This window comes from Salvia miltiorrhiza, chromosome 6 (assembly GCF_028751815.1).
Source record: "Salvia miltiorrhiza cultivar Shanhuang (shh) chromosome 6, IMPLAD_Smil_shh, whole genome shotgun sequence".
In the NCBI taxonomy this organism is placed as follows: Eukaryota; Viridiplantae; Streptophyta; class Magnoliopsida; order Lamiales; family Lamiaceae; genus Salvia; species Salvia miltiorrhiza.
In genome coordinates, this window is record NC_080392.1 from 9578728 (window position 1) to 9594535 (window position 15808).

Below are 15808 nucleotides of genomic sequence, written 5' to 3' on the forward strand. Positions count from 1 at the left end.
TATCTTATCCAATTAAAGGACTCTCAATCCTAGGCAAATAGCATTCAAAATATCACTTAATCATACATGCTTCAAATAATCACTTATTTCACATAAAATGCATATAACTTATCTTAATAATCAAATGACTTAAAAGTCATTATATGAACTTGAAATCTTTTTCTTTGTGGGGAAAATCCCAAATATTCATATAAGCCTTGAAAAATATTTATAAAACTTTCTAGTAGCATTTTCATGCCATATCATGGTGTATAATTCCACCAAAACCCTTTAAAAATTCTTAACACAAAATCAAGGCAAAATTTTCGGACACTTCCAGTTTAACATTCTGTGCTGTCTCGACTTTAACGAATAAACTGCTTTAACTCAGGAATCTCCTGGATTCGAGACTTATACCGATGAAAACCTCTTTGAGTCTAGTTTCGTTTAAAAAAAAGTAGACTGAAAAACTCCAAGTGGTTTAAGAGATATGGGTGTTTTCCCACAGTCTACCAGATTCGGCAGTTTGGCACGACTGGAAGTTAGGATTTTTAAAAATTAGTAAACGTTGTCCAAAAGCTTTGAAATTTTACATGAGTCTGTATAACACGTGTATCTTTCTCCCATAAAAATTTGGGAGGCTGAATATTTTTGAAAGTTACTGAAAAGTGTGACTCCACAGACTGCCTTCTTAAATTCTCGGCGGAAATGTGCAGTAAAAGTTTTATATTTTAAAAAGGTAGTAAATCAAGTCCAAATGACCTGAAATTTTACCAGTGCTTACAAGACTCGTATATATACACACCATAAAATTTTGAAGATTTTTGGACGAGGGAAACCTCGTCGACTCAACAGTTACAGAACGTAAGAAATTTCCCGAAATGGTCGAATTTAACAATTTACACATAGATTCATGCTTTCACCAACATTCTCATGCATTTTCTTTCTAAGAACTTATCATGCTTTACTAATCATAACACATAGCCCTTTCAAGGGTTCTCAAGAAACATATCTCTTCCTTTCATGTATCTAACATGGAGAGGAGTATGAGCACATGAATGTAGTGGAAAGTTGAAAGAATTTCTCATGCTTTCTACTATCAAAATTTTCGAAAATTACAAGAGTAGAGAGGGGACTATCATGCTTCTATATACCTCAACAAACATGCTTATATATCAAGAAAAATATATATATACAACATGAAGGGAGAGTTGAGGTTGCTACCCACAAGATTAATGGAGGTGGAGTAGGGGATGATGTGAAATCCTCTTGGAGCTTGTGCTTAAGATTGATACACCCTTGAAGGCTTTAATGTGTTGCTAGAACACTTTGGCTTCCTTAATCCTTACTATATTTGGTGAAACAAGAATGGAAAAGTGTGGTGAAGTGAGAGGGGAGGGGCGGCCGAAGGGAGTAAAAAAAGAGAGAGAGAGAGCTTGCTTCTTGATGAGCTTTGATGAGAAGTGATGGTGTGATCTTAGCTTCACTTAATGCATATCTTGCTTTAATTGAAGAAGTGATGGTGAGGATGTCATGAAGTGATATGAATAGAGAGTGAGAAGAGAGAAGGAGAGAAGAGAGAAAGGAGAGAGCCGAGAGAGAGAGAGACCGAGTAAGGGGGAGAGAGAGAGGACTTGCATGTGTGTGTGATCTTGCCATTACTACACTATCTTGTTAGTCAAAGGTGGATTAATGGTGGATATGTCATCCTATGGAATGAATAGAGAAGGAGAAGAGAGGAGGAGGGAGGAGAGAGGACCGAGAGTGAGAGATATGAGAGAGAGATGTGTGAGCTTAAAGGTTGGGATTGTGTTGGCTAACTAGGTTAGCTACTTTAGTTAGGTTTTAATGTTGCATGTGTGCAACATTTGTGGGGGAGGAATGAAGTAATGAGGGAGAGACCGAGAGTGAGAGAGAGTGAGAGAGATTGAGAGAGAGTCGAGAGTGAGAGAGAGTGAGAGAGATTGAGAGAGAGTGAGAGAGATTGAGAGAGATTGAGAGAGAGTGAGAGAGATTGAGAGAGATTGAGAGAGAGTCGAGAGTGAGAGAGAGTGAGAGAGATTGAGAGAGAGTGAGAGAGATTGAGAGAGATTGAGAGATATAGAAAAATATACACATATATGCTTAACTTACTATACATCACTACTTTAGTGTGTAGGAATATATCCCACAGAAATATATTTATTTCCGTGTGGGAAAAACTTATCTCAATTATGATATATCTAATATCATAATAACAATGCATCAAAAATCATATGTGAATATTCTACCACGTAAAATATTATTATCACATAGATATCTCAATTAAAATATAGGGCGAAGATAGGCTTCTCCATAATAGGATTTATAAGGCCCGAGAAAATAATCTTGCGGCCTATTAGCTCTCAAAAATAATTCTTATCTCATTTATTCGCCCACGTGCATTATTCCTCTAGCTATTATTTAATAACTCAAATTAAATACGAGCTAGGGCCTAAAATAGCTTCTCAAAATACGGGGTGTTACATTTATCATGTACTCCCTCCGTCCGTCAAAAGTATTCCACAATTACTATATTTGGCGTCCGCAAAAAGTATTCCACTTTCCTTTGTAAGCCATGGTCCCACCATCCACCTTTATATTTTATCCTTACTAACACTCTTTATTTACAAAAAATCCACCCCAAATTCAATCTCAACCACACATCTCATAAAGTGGTGGGACCCTTTCTCCACTACATCAACATCATCACACATTTTATTAAACTCTGTGCCCGGTCAAAGTGGAATACTTTTGGCGGACGGAGGGAGTACAACGTAGTAGCCATTGTGTCTCCGAAAATATGCAAACTCTTAGAAAAGCCGTCGATGTACTCATAACCATTGAAGGCACCTCCATAATTAACCACAAAGTATCTCCCATATTCATTCATCTACAGAAAAAATAATAAATAAATAAATATATGATGTAAAGTGAATAAAATGTAAAAATACAACATATAACATGTTAATACACTCGAAAAACATCTGTCCGTCCGGGGAAGTTTCCGAGGAAATGTGTCCGGTCGTGTATTACATAATATGTAATGACACACAGCCGGACACATTTTCAAGGACACTTGTCCGGGCGGACACATGATTTTCGAGCATATTAACATGAGTTATGTAGCAATATATATTTATATAACTAAAATGTAAGTAATAATTACTAATTAATACTTTAAAACATGATAGAATGTGCTCTAATTCACATGTATTTCCTTCAAACGTAGCTTTAAATCATAAAGTATGCTATAATATGCTAATAATTCACATAAGCATATAGGATCAAACAAAACATTGAAAATAAACAATAACCAACTTAAATTATATTTCAAACGTAAAATGACATACCTTTAAACGTTCGGATGAGAGAATTCACAAATAATAGCTTCACCACTTGGAAAATATTATAATTTCTATTGAGTTTGAGTGTTTTTTCACTTTGCAATAGAGTGTGTCCGTCTAGATCTCATATATAAACAAATATTTCTTCATTTCGCGTGAATTTCAATGAAATTAGAGTGTTTGACATGAATACTTTAATGACAAGGCTATTTCACATCATATTTGTCGTTTATCATCAATTTTAAAAAAAAAAATATGTCCACTAATTGAAGGCTAATTAATCAATGGAATATAAATACTAAAAATTAACACAATCGATATTAGCACTCAAAACACACAATGGAACCAAAAAAAAATCTGGCCGACCGGAAAAAAAAGTGTCCGTCCGGTGAAACCTTGTGTCCGGTCGGACACTTGTTTTTCCCGATCGGACACATTTTTTTTGTTCCAATGTGTGTTTTGAGTGCTAATATCGATTGTGTTATTTTTTAGTATTTATTTTCCATTGATTGATTAGCCTACGATTTACTTCTAAAACCTTCGATTTTAATTCAAAAATAAATAAATATTATTTTTTGTTTCAGTCTTTCACTTTTTCCAACACTTATTTGACCGATTTCAATCTTTAATTCATGACGTTGATGTTTTTCTTACACTTTAACAACTTTTGTCATAGATGTGTAAGACCTTTTGTGGAAAACAATGCACAACCATCACATTCAAAGGGCATTTTCGGTGGTTCACACAATTAGGGCATGGATTGCTTTGTATAGTAAGAGAGGGCATTTTTCAAAAAAAACATAAGAGATGGGGCATTTTAAATTTCGGCTCTTGTTTAAATATCATTTGATTTGATGAGTTTGCTTGGTTTTCTGTGAAAGTCTTACAAATTTGACTGATTTGACAGCTATCAATCATAAAAGTCAACGATTTGACAACTATCAGTCAAGAGTACATATGACCGGTGGGTAGCTAAATCATGTGTCCGCCCGGCCGGACACATGATTTCACTGGGCGGACACATCATTTTATCGGTCGGACGGGCCGGACACATCATTTTACCGGGCGGACACATCATTTTATCGGTCGGACACATAATCTGCCACCCAGATCATGTGTCCGACTGATAAAATGATGTGTCCGGCCGGGCGGACACATAATTTAGCCACACACCGGTCATATGTACTCTTGACTGATAGCTGACAAATCGTTGACTTTTATAACTGATAGCTGTCAAATCGGTCAAATGTGTAAGACTTTCACAAAAAACCAAGCACACCCATCAACATCAAAGGGTAAAATAGGTACTTCACATAATTAGGGCATAGAATGCTTTGTATGATAACTTAGGGCATTTTTACAAAAAAGTTAAAGAAATAGCCATTTTTGCCTATTAACACTTTATATTAACTAATAGTCTAATAGTAGTATTATAACAAAAATAGTCAGAAAATGAAATATAGCAATTTATTTTCTATTTTGATAGTGGTATATTATTGAAAGGCAAAACCTTTTCGTTTTTGTTTTGCCTATTGGTGATAAAATGCATTTATTGGTTGATTTTTTTATTTTCCATATTAACTTTAAAAATTGATATATAAATATATGAACTTTATGGAGTAATTTATAACTTTGTCATGATTAAAATGTCCATCCAAAATCTATACTATATTAAAAAATGAGTTCTCATTTTGAAATTGATTTCAAATCTATATACTAGATATTTTTGAAAATATCTATTAATCGAAAATAAATTATTGAAAAATTGTGTTTTCATCATATATACATATATAGATTATCAATCTATTGAGTATACTAGATATTATTTAATTTAGTGAGTATTTTATCGTAATAGTTAAATTATAAAGAAAAAGTTTAACATATTTCATTTTTAATATATATAAATGTCAATCTAATAATAGAAAATATGTTTATATAAATAAACAAATAAATAGTAATTTATAGACAAAAACTACAAAAATATCAAATAAGAAATTCTATTATTTCGATATTATATATATATAGATATATAGATATAGATATAAGGATGAGCTAAAATAAGAGCATTTCTTAAGATATAAAATAAGAATCATTTTCAGCCCTTAGATCACCAAGATCTACGGTTGATTCATAATCCTGTGGGATGGATTTATGGTTCTGAGTTCGAATCCCAAAGGTAGCAAAAATTTATTTTTTACAATTCATACCTTTATACAGCGAATTCATACGTGTTCTATATAAAATTCATACATTAAAAATTGCTCTTATTTCTTAGTTTAAGATGTCCTCTCACGGTAGCCCACCCCGATATATATATATATATATATATATATATATATATATATATATATATATATATATATATATATAGAGAGAGAGAGAGAGAGAGAGAGAGAGAGAGTGGTTTTAAAAATAGCCATTTTAGAATAGTAAATTTAAAAAATGGCCGCTAAGATAAAAAAAAATTAAAAATTTGGCCACACTTACCATTTTACCCTTGCATATAATTTTTTTTTTAAATTGTCCCCGTATTCACACCCAGTTGAAATCACAACCAGCATTCATTTTAGTTGTGAATTCAAACAGTCGTGAATTTGAGTTGTAAAGTTTGAATTCACAACTAAAAATAGTGTTAGTCGTGAATTCAAATTTTAAAGCATAAATTCATAACTATAAAATATTGTTAGTTGCGAATTTAAGTTTTAAAGCGTGAATTCACTGCTAGAAATATTGTTAATCGTGAATTCAAACTTTAAAACTCAAATTCACGACTGCTTGTGTTGTGAATTCAAGAACATTAAGTTGTGAATTCATAATCAAGAACATTAAGTTGTGAATTCAAGAACATTAAGTTGTGAATTCATAGATCTGGTCGTGTGTTGGGGTCCTGGAGGGTTGATTGGCAGGTGTATGGGGGGGGGAATACACATGTGGACTATTTTTCGCAAACAAAACAAACTTAACCAGATTTCAGTTCGAAATAGGTTGTAGACTGATACTGAAAATACTTCAGTAAAATGACATCAGTCGAACACTGAGCTTAACTGATATCCAAGTAAAGCTTCAGTCTAGTTTGCAAAACAGAGTAGAGTCTGTTGAGTCGTCAGTAATGCACTAAATACATTGGGGCCTTGCTCTCGGTAATGCAGAGAGAGAGAAACACTTTTCTGTTTACGTAATGCGATAGAGAGAAAGATGATGTTGTGAGGAGGGTGGCTAATTTTTTAAGTTTAGGGCGTGTTTGATATGGGCTAATACACTGTATTAGCTAATTTAGTACAGATCAGTCTAGTGTTTGGTATTATTTAGTAATAATGCGGATGACCCGGTTTAATCCCACGACCCAGTATTATTTATCCAGATTTCTTAGGATTAATAATACCACCTCCCCCTTAGGATTAACTTAACCCATGATATTCTGTATTTAGCCATGATAGCAATTAGCAAACACCAACTCAGTATTAATAATCTGTCATTATCCACGCTAAATATCCTGGTTACAAATTATCCTACATAAATCATTTACTGAAAACCAAACGAGCCCTTAATATTAAGGATGATTTTGTATTTTTACATAAAAAGTGGTCAATTTTTTAAATTTTAATTTCATAAGCCATTTTTTTGAATTTATAATAGAAAATAGGCTAGTTCTATATATTACCTATATATATATATATATATATATATATATATTAAACTAAAATCCCAAACCTTGTATATTAAAGATCATACATAATATAAACTCAACAAATTTTAATTAATTTTTTTAAAATTAAAATTCCTATAGTACACATATGTTATCTACTTTAATGTCAAATTTAAGATAGTTCTTTCTTATTTGGTTATTACTTTCTATAAAATAGTTAACAAATATTTTTATAATACTTACTACACATTTGTTGATAATGATGTATCATATTTTTTTGTTAAAATTTTTAATTTAGAAGTTTTTATGTTATGATTGATAAAATAATCCAACAAATATTTATAGATATGATGTTTTATTGTTATTTATTTATTTTTATAGTAGAGATGAGAGATAAATTTTGTAGTAAAGAGAGAAAAATAAATATAATAACGACATTAATAATCGTGTAGCTAAGGAAGAAAGAAAAGAAAGAGGAGTGAGAAAAATAATTACCATAAAATTTTAAATTTACGTGTGTTGGCCAATCGGTAAGGGGGTCAAAGGTCTTGGGTTCGAGTCCCTTATGACGCAGTTTTTAAATTTCTTTATTTAATACTGTTAATTATATAAAAAAAAAAGAGGAGTGAGAAAAATAATTACCATAAAATTTTAAATTACAATAACTTACTACTCCTATTTGTTTCAAATTTACATTCGATGATTTTTATATCAAATTAAAGAATTTGTCATTATCTTTAATTTATGCATAGAGAATATTTGTTCATATATCAATTTTATTTTTTTAAGATGCATATAGAATATTTTTTCATATATCAATTTTAATTTTTTTTAGTCTTAACATCTTATTTTACATGATTTGTTTACTGGAGTATAAAATATTTGAGTTTTCCTAATTTCAAACAGGAGAATTTTTTAAAAATAAAAGAGGAATCAACTTTCTAAAGTGCTTGCCGTGTGGTCTCAAATTCCCACCTTATGGAGTTATGTATGACTCGAATTTTGTTGGTGTGCGATAGCAGTTGTAAAAACATCACCACTTTCCCAAACGCGCTTAAGTCATTCCTAACCGACAACGTCTCTCTTTCTCTCTCGATCAATTCTCGAATTCCTATCGCTGATTTTGAACTCCTAGCAGTCTTCTTCGATTTCCCAGGTACTTACTATCGTCTACTTTATTTATTTATTCTTTTTCGCAGAAAGGTACAACTCTCAGATGTTTCTTCCATTTGGAAATTGGTGGGGTAAGCTAGAAAGTTTGGAGTTAGCTTTATGTAAAGTCGAGGCTGATTCTGCTCTGAATTCTGATTGTTGGATTTCTTTTTTAAATTTTTTTTGAACAGGAATTGTTATCTGAATTCTGAAGAACGAATTTGATTAAGTTTTGAAGTTTGATCTGATCGAGTCAAACATGTTTTCTCGAATTCTGGGAAAACCTAAGCAACAGTCTAATAATGCTCTCACCACGCTTGACAAATTAAACGAGGTATGTTGCATGGATTTTTTCTTTTATGGTCAACCATTTCCTATTTCGAACTTTCTGTATGGCGTGTTGTTTATCTATGATCGTAGAGGAATTATCTTGGTAAAGTATGCCGGTGATTGGGTTTGGATATGATAAATGGAAAGGTTACTCAACGGAAAAATTCGAGAAGATGGACTTCTCGATTACTTGCTGGGATTTGATGGGGAGGTTTGGGTTTTTATGATATTTGTAAATATTGACTTCGTGGATTTCCCTGAGCTGATTGCTAGGGATTTAGTTTGTACTTTATATTGATGGATTATTGAACTTTTCTGATTCCTCCTTTCTTTCAAGAATTGTAAACTGTTGACTACTACGATTCTGGATATCTGACTCATCAGCTGAATGGACGATGTTTATCATAATGGAGCGGTGTTTCCCAATCTACCATCAAATAGTGACACCACTTCAAGAAATTCAAAGAAGCTGAAGGATAGGGGTTGGGCGGGGGTGGGGGGAGGTCCAGGTTGTACTGTTTCCTCAGTGTTTTCCCAAGAGGGGAAAATATTATTCGTGGAATATGGATCTAGTAACAGATCATTATAAAGCATCTACATGTTCCTTAACCTTCACTCAGGTCAAGGATAAAAGGAAAACCTAACTTTGTTGTATGCTCCATCTGGTTCTTACATTAGGTTGTTACATTTTTAAACCATGATTGGGCATTATTCTATTGATTAGGGTTGTGTTTGTTCTGTGCACTACTGCTTTTACTTCCAAAATAATAATGGACACTGGTGTTGTTTGTATCATTGCCTTTTCATGTTTGACCCAAAATGATGTTTTTTTTCCTACTTGAATTCAATTTGTATATTTGGTTATTTTTCTTGTGTAGACTCTTGAGATGCTCGAGAAGAAGGAAAGTTTACTCCAGAAGAAGGCATCTGCAGAGGTGGAGAAGGCCAAAGCATATACAAAAGCAAAGAACAAAAGAGGTATGGTTGTCGTTGACTATTTACTTTTCTTTCTTCCTTTTTTTTTTCATTCTTAAAACATATACCACCTTTTGCTTGTGCACCTAGTCATTATCAGTCTGCAGCTACTGAACTGAAGCTGCATATGGGAAAAAATTGTGATATTTTGTGATGACATTTCAGCCCCATACCCCCGACTCCCCGAGTTCAACTTTTTATGCCCTTCTGTACATTGTGGAATATCTTAAGGAGGAGATCTCAAAAAATAAGAGTTTATGATATTTTATCAAGTTTGTTTTACTGGTTAATGCATTAGAATCTATGGCCTTCTTGTTTGTTTCGATTCATTGATAAAATCTTGAAAAGGTATTTAAGTCTGGGGCTTTGGAATAAGTTAAGTTCTACACAAGCTTGTTAAAATCTTGGATTAGCTTCATTATCTTCCCATCTTTCGTCTTTTCCAGTTTTGGGGCAAAATGAAGTAAATTACTGAGCCCTGTTTTTTGCTTATGTTATTCATTGTGTTTTGTTTCCATGTTTGTCCTTGCACTTATTGACAAGTTATGTAGCAGAAGTTCATTAAATGCAATCTTAACTAGTTCGAATGATGTTGAACTTTTTTTTTATTAAACATTCTTTTAAGTAATTTATTTAATGTCAGTTTTGGTTTACTATATAATAGTAATGTTTAGTGTGACACGTGGCGCTGACTTCTGCCATTAAAAATATAATCATGCAGCGGCGATACAGTGTTTGAAGAGGAAAAGACTATATGAAGAACAGATGGGGCAGCTGGCAAATTTCCAACTGCGTGTCCATGATCAGGTCCAATAAGGATTATTAATTAATTTATTTATTTCTGGATTTCTGGATGGTAACATGCCTGCTCAAGTTTCATATTCTGTTCATTTTCGCAGATGATATTACTGGAGGGTGCAAAAGCTACTACTGATACTGTGGATGCATTAAGAAGTGGAGCAGCTGCTATGAAAGCAATGCAGAAAGCCACGTAAGTGTATTGAAAAAACTAGGCAATTATATGCTCTAACTTATTTAGTTAAGATATGGTTTTGTGTAACATTTTTGGGAAACATTATGTGACAAAATATGATCTGCTGTTAGGTATAACTTCGATATATCCTTGACCAGTTGAACTGAAGATTGATTCAATTCGTATCCTTGACCAATTCAATTTTGCTTCTTGTGAAATAGGAACATTGATGATGTGGACAAGACAATGGATGAGATAAACGAACAAACGGAGAACATGAAGCAGATACAGGAGGCATTGGCTACACCTATCGGTGCAGCTACTGACTTCGATGAGGTTTTTGGCTTATCTTTACGTTTTCTATGCATCTCAAGCTTTATCTACATTCATGCTGGAAATTTTCTAGGTCGATTCGTCTGACTACTTTTGGCTGCTGCAGGATGAGTTAGAAGCTGAACTAGAAGAATTGGAAGGTGCAGAGCTTGAGAGCAGCTTCTTCAGCCTACAAGCACAGCTCCTGCTGCTCAGGTGCAGGCTCCAGCTGGCAGAATTCCTGCTCGGCCTGCACCTCAGAAACGTACAGAGGAAGAAGACGAGCTTGCTGCTTTGCAAGCAGAAATGGCACTTTAAGCACTTTTCCATCCATCATTGGACATGTAACAACGCCTATTCGCTGCTGCTTGGAATTAAAATTACTGTATTAGGTAGTCAATCGACCATTCTACCCAGAGATGAAACCCAGATGCGTTTGGATTTTGAAACTGGCTGGAAGTTGTAGCTCCAATTTTATCTAGTGTATATTATCTGTTCCACGCTTTTGTATGATCTCACAGGATTGTAACATGAAACATGTGTTAGAAGTAGTGCAGTTTCTTTGGCATTGTAAACGACACAGCAATATATGGTCCTTGTAAGATAAATCTGTTTGGCCAGAGCGAATAAAGATTCACCCTTTTCTTTTCTCTTCTTTTAACCGCAGATTTATAGGACTGCCTTTTCTTTTTATTTGAAAAATGTTACATTATGTTTAGATTTGCACTTGGGCAGTTAGAAATGAAAGTTATGACTTATGATGCCACAATTTATGGCTAGAAAGACCCAATTATTTACATAATAATGCATATAAATGTCAAAACCTGCCTTAATTTTATACTATGCGTTATATTATTAAATTGAGATTTATTAAAAAGTAAAAAAGAAAAAAACATCCCTTGAAAGCACAAGATGCAGACTAAGGGTACAAAACTTAAAAAGCGAAGGAGAACAACTCAAAAAGGAAAGTCAGGATCATTATCCAAATCATCCGACCAACGCCTATGGACGACATTATTCATTGCAATCATACTAGGCCTATTGGTGACGTCAACCACAAACTCCCTCGGCTTGTGACCCATTTCTTCCGCATTCCTGAGACGACTTTTAATACAACCTTCCGGAATTACATGTACAGGCTCTCGTTCCTTTACCGAGCCCTTTGGACGACCACGTCCGCGCTTCTGCTCCGAGAGCAACTGCATCCCCTGATTAACTTGCTCCTCTAACCTAATAATACGACTTGCCATGTCATCCGGAGAAGGAATGGATGTCTTATCAAAATCAACTTCCTTCATCGGCGAATTAACCCGTTGGCTCGCTGAATCTTCTGCCCCAACTACCGGTTGTTGCTCTACCACAGCTCCAGGATACAACTCCAAAGTTCCCTCTACATTCGAGCCTTCCTTATCACTAGCCTTGTCCGTGTGAGGCGACCCATCATTTTCCTCCTCATTTAAAGCCTCTGCTTCATAATTGGAGTCCGCAATGATAGTCTCTTCCACTTCCTCTTCCTCATCCTCATCAAGCGCTTGATATCGGTTAGCATCCCCCGCCAGAGGGAGATCATTTTTCTTAACCGGCACTGTAGCCGCGTCTAGAAGATCAGGACTTGAAAGAGGTTTAAGAATATCAACTTTGGGCTGCCATGCAGGAGTCGGACCCTCTCCCTTATCAAGATTCTTCACAACCACAGCAGGAGGCTCTTGTCGCGCCTCCTTCCCTGACTTCTTCACCTGCTTCTCTGCCGAACATCCCTCCTTTCTCGGAGACCGAGAGTTTCCACCTTTTCTCCCCGCAGAAAGCTCCGTCGGCACCTGATTCACCTCCCTTTCCTGCGTACTAAAAGAAATTTCATCCTCATTTAAGACAGCATTCGCTAAAGGGCCAAAAGCATTGGCGTTCGTGAAGACCGCCTCCACCCCTTTTCTTCTTTGATTCAAATCCTCCAGCTCCTTCAAAATATTCTCCTCTGCAGAAAAAGGTTTTCGCTGTTCAGCCATAAGAGTATCTCGGCCTGTTTCCTTAAAATTATGATCAATAGGCTGCCAGTTTTTGCCTTTTAATCTAGGAGCAGGAAGCCCAACCCCTTTGATGTTGTTCTCCCTATTAGCATCAGTATAATTCATCTTCGGAACAACGTCCTTCTCTGTCACTTTGCATTTATTGCATTTATCCCTACTGTGGCCTGTAATCTTACAAAGAGAGCAATAGAGCGGCAGTTGCTCATAATAAAACTCAATGTAGAAAGAATTAGTACCACACCCAAGAGTCATCGATTCTTGAAGCGGTTGAGCCAAGTCTACCTCCACCAAAATCCGGGCAAAATGCCCAACTTCTTTATACGCCGAGGGGCTATCAAAACGTATCGGGAGACCTATTGTACGACCAATGGCAGCAAACACTTCCAGATGCCATAACTCAATCGGAAGATAATATAACCTGACCCAAACATGGCATAGAGAAGATATTTCTTTGTAAGGGTCAAAGAAACGAACCCATTCCCTGATTCGGAGAGAGCCTTTGGATAATTCCCATCCAGTTCGTTGCTTCTCCAATGCCTTATCCTCAGCACATGTGAAAACAATAGTGTAAAACCCTTTGGCCATAGGAATGAGAGACCAACTTTCCTTAACTTGCCATAGCTGCTGTAGTTCTTCTTTAAGGGCAAGGGCAGTTATAGGCTTGTCTCCCTTACGGAGCAATAATCTACCAATGAGAGCATGACTGAAATTTTTGACTTGTTTCTTATAGAAATCCAAAGGAATATCAAGATTATAAGAGTCACCAATCTTCTCGGATTGCAAAGAAACAAATTTGGTTGCCAAAATATCTGCTTTACGTACCGCACGTGGCCGAACAATTGCAGAGTAAGAAGGCTTTAGCGCATCCTTATCAGCATCATCGGTTTCCTGACGATTGTCAGTGGAGGAAGCCGCCACCCCTCTAACTGCGTGCGGTGAGGAACGATCGGAAACGAGGTTTCCGTTCAATCGGGGGCCAGCAGCAGTAGGGGACATAGCGCTAGGAAAAGGCGTAATCGGCGAAGCCCCATGTGGCAGAAAATTAGACGACACCGGAGGCAAGTTCAGGCCGGATCTGTCGCTGGTGACAAGTCCGCCGGAAACGAGCGACAAAGAAGCCATCAGTGAAGGAAACGGCCATCAAAGCTAGAGGGAGGGTTTTCACAGCTGTACATAGCGTCGTCCCCCTGGGCTGAGTGGTGGCGGCGAGCGAGCAACGGCTGGGGAACGGCGCGGGAGATACTCGCTGAAAAGAGTTGACCCGCTGTTCCGGATCGGGATGCAGAAAGCGGATCCGTGGCGGCTCCGGATCGGGATGCAGAAAGCGGCTGCTCTGGATTGTTGGAGAACCGACGCCTTCTGCTCCGAGCACAGGTACTCAGATCGGCACAACTGCAGCTACAATCCGGTCATCGGAGCGGCGAAGCAGATGAAAGCTGAGGCGGCTTTGGGCAGAGGCAGGGGCGGGGCGGGGCGGGGCGGGGCCAGAGGCCGGAGGGAGGCGCCGACTCGAGCTAGCTGTTCCAGGCGGTGGCGGACGGGCTCGCCGCGAGTGGAGGCGTCGGGTGAAGCAGCGCCGAGGGGCGGCGTGTCTGGTGTGCGATAGTTAAAAAGTAAAAATAAAATCAATCAATCTATTATATAATAGGATTAAGTCTTAACCTATGTGGCATATCTAAAATCTCACCATTTCAAAATTTACCATATATAATCTTCATCATTTATTAATTAATTAACTATTACATTCTATATAAAGATTCATTAATCATAATAAATATAATTAATAATATATATATATATATATATATAATATTAACATTACATATAATCTAAATTAATAAATTTTATTATTTATTTTTTCTAGATAAAAATTAGATTTACATGTCTGATAAGAAAAAAAATTATAATCTATATACGATAAATTATTTGAATGTTAGTGATTAGATATATATTTGTTATTAATTTTATATTTCTCAATAGCGTACATATTATATGTATATGTTGCAATATATTATATTGTATATATATATATATATATATAATATTTATATTCTTAATTTTCAATAAAATTAATTTTGAATTAAGACATGCACGTATATGTAAATTATAAACGGGTCCGGTCATTAATTTACATGTTTGCATAATAAGGCACAAATTCTATAAACTGATTACTTTAAAATAAAATCTTATTATATGTCTATCAAAATAATTAAAATTTTATTTTTATTTTTTATAAAATAAATCCATACATTTTATTTATATAGGGAAGAAAAATATATTTTTCATTTCTGCAAATTTTATTTGCTTCTGTTCGTCCATTACTACAACAACAACAACAACAACAACAACAACAACAACAACAACAATAATAATAATAATGATAATAATAATAATAATAATAATAATAATAATAATAATAATAATAATAATAATATCTATTCTATAATACGATTAGGCCTTAGCCTACGTGGCAGGCCTCAAATTCTTTCTTTTCAATCTCAATCTGCAACGTGACATTTGAGAATTCAATTTATATATTCTCATTCTCACTTTTAAAACAAAAGTCAGGCCTCCCTCTTCCTCACGCATCCATTTTCCTCACCCCATCGCCGCCGTCCCTGAATCAGGTCGGCGTCGTTTCCCCTTCACTGTCTCTCTCTTCTCTCAATCCTTTTCTCTCTCTAAAGTCGATTGCACACTCAAATTGAGCCCTAATTCCCCCCTTAAACTGCCCGCCTCTCTCTCCCTCTAAATTCAGGCGTCGCCGCCGTCCTAAGGGCGGCGTTGCTCCGCCTCATCTCTGACTCCCTCTTCCATTCCTTAATTAGTTCGATTCTGTTTCCACTTCTTAAACCCATGAGAATTCTCCATTCGAAGCAATTAATACAAGAGCCCTAAGATTTCTTTTTCCTATAACCCGTTGCCGTTCCTTCTTCTAAACTCCGGCGAAATAGTCGCCGCTGAGCTTGCGGTTCGTCCGCTGCCGAGTCACCGCTGAGTTGAGCTGCCAGAGCAGAGCTACCAGAGCAGAGATGTCAGAGCAAAACTTCCA

General features: G+C 35.8%; 1 pseudogene; it reads left to right on the plus strand.

Moving 5' to 3' along the window:
- Positions 1-7968: 7968 nt before the first annotated feature.
- Positions 7969-11382, plus strand: LOC130988516 (vacuolar protein sorting-associated protein 32 homolog 2-like; annotated as a pseudogene).
- The last annotated feature ends 4426 nt before the right edge of the window (positions 11383-15808 follow it).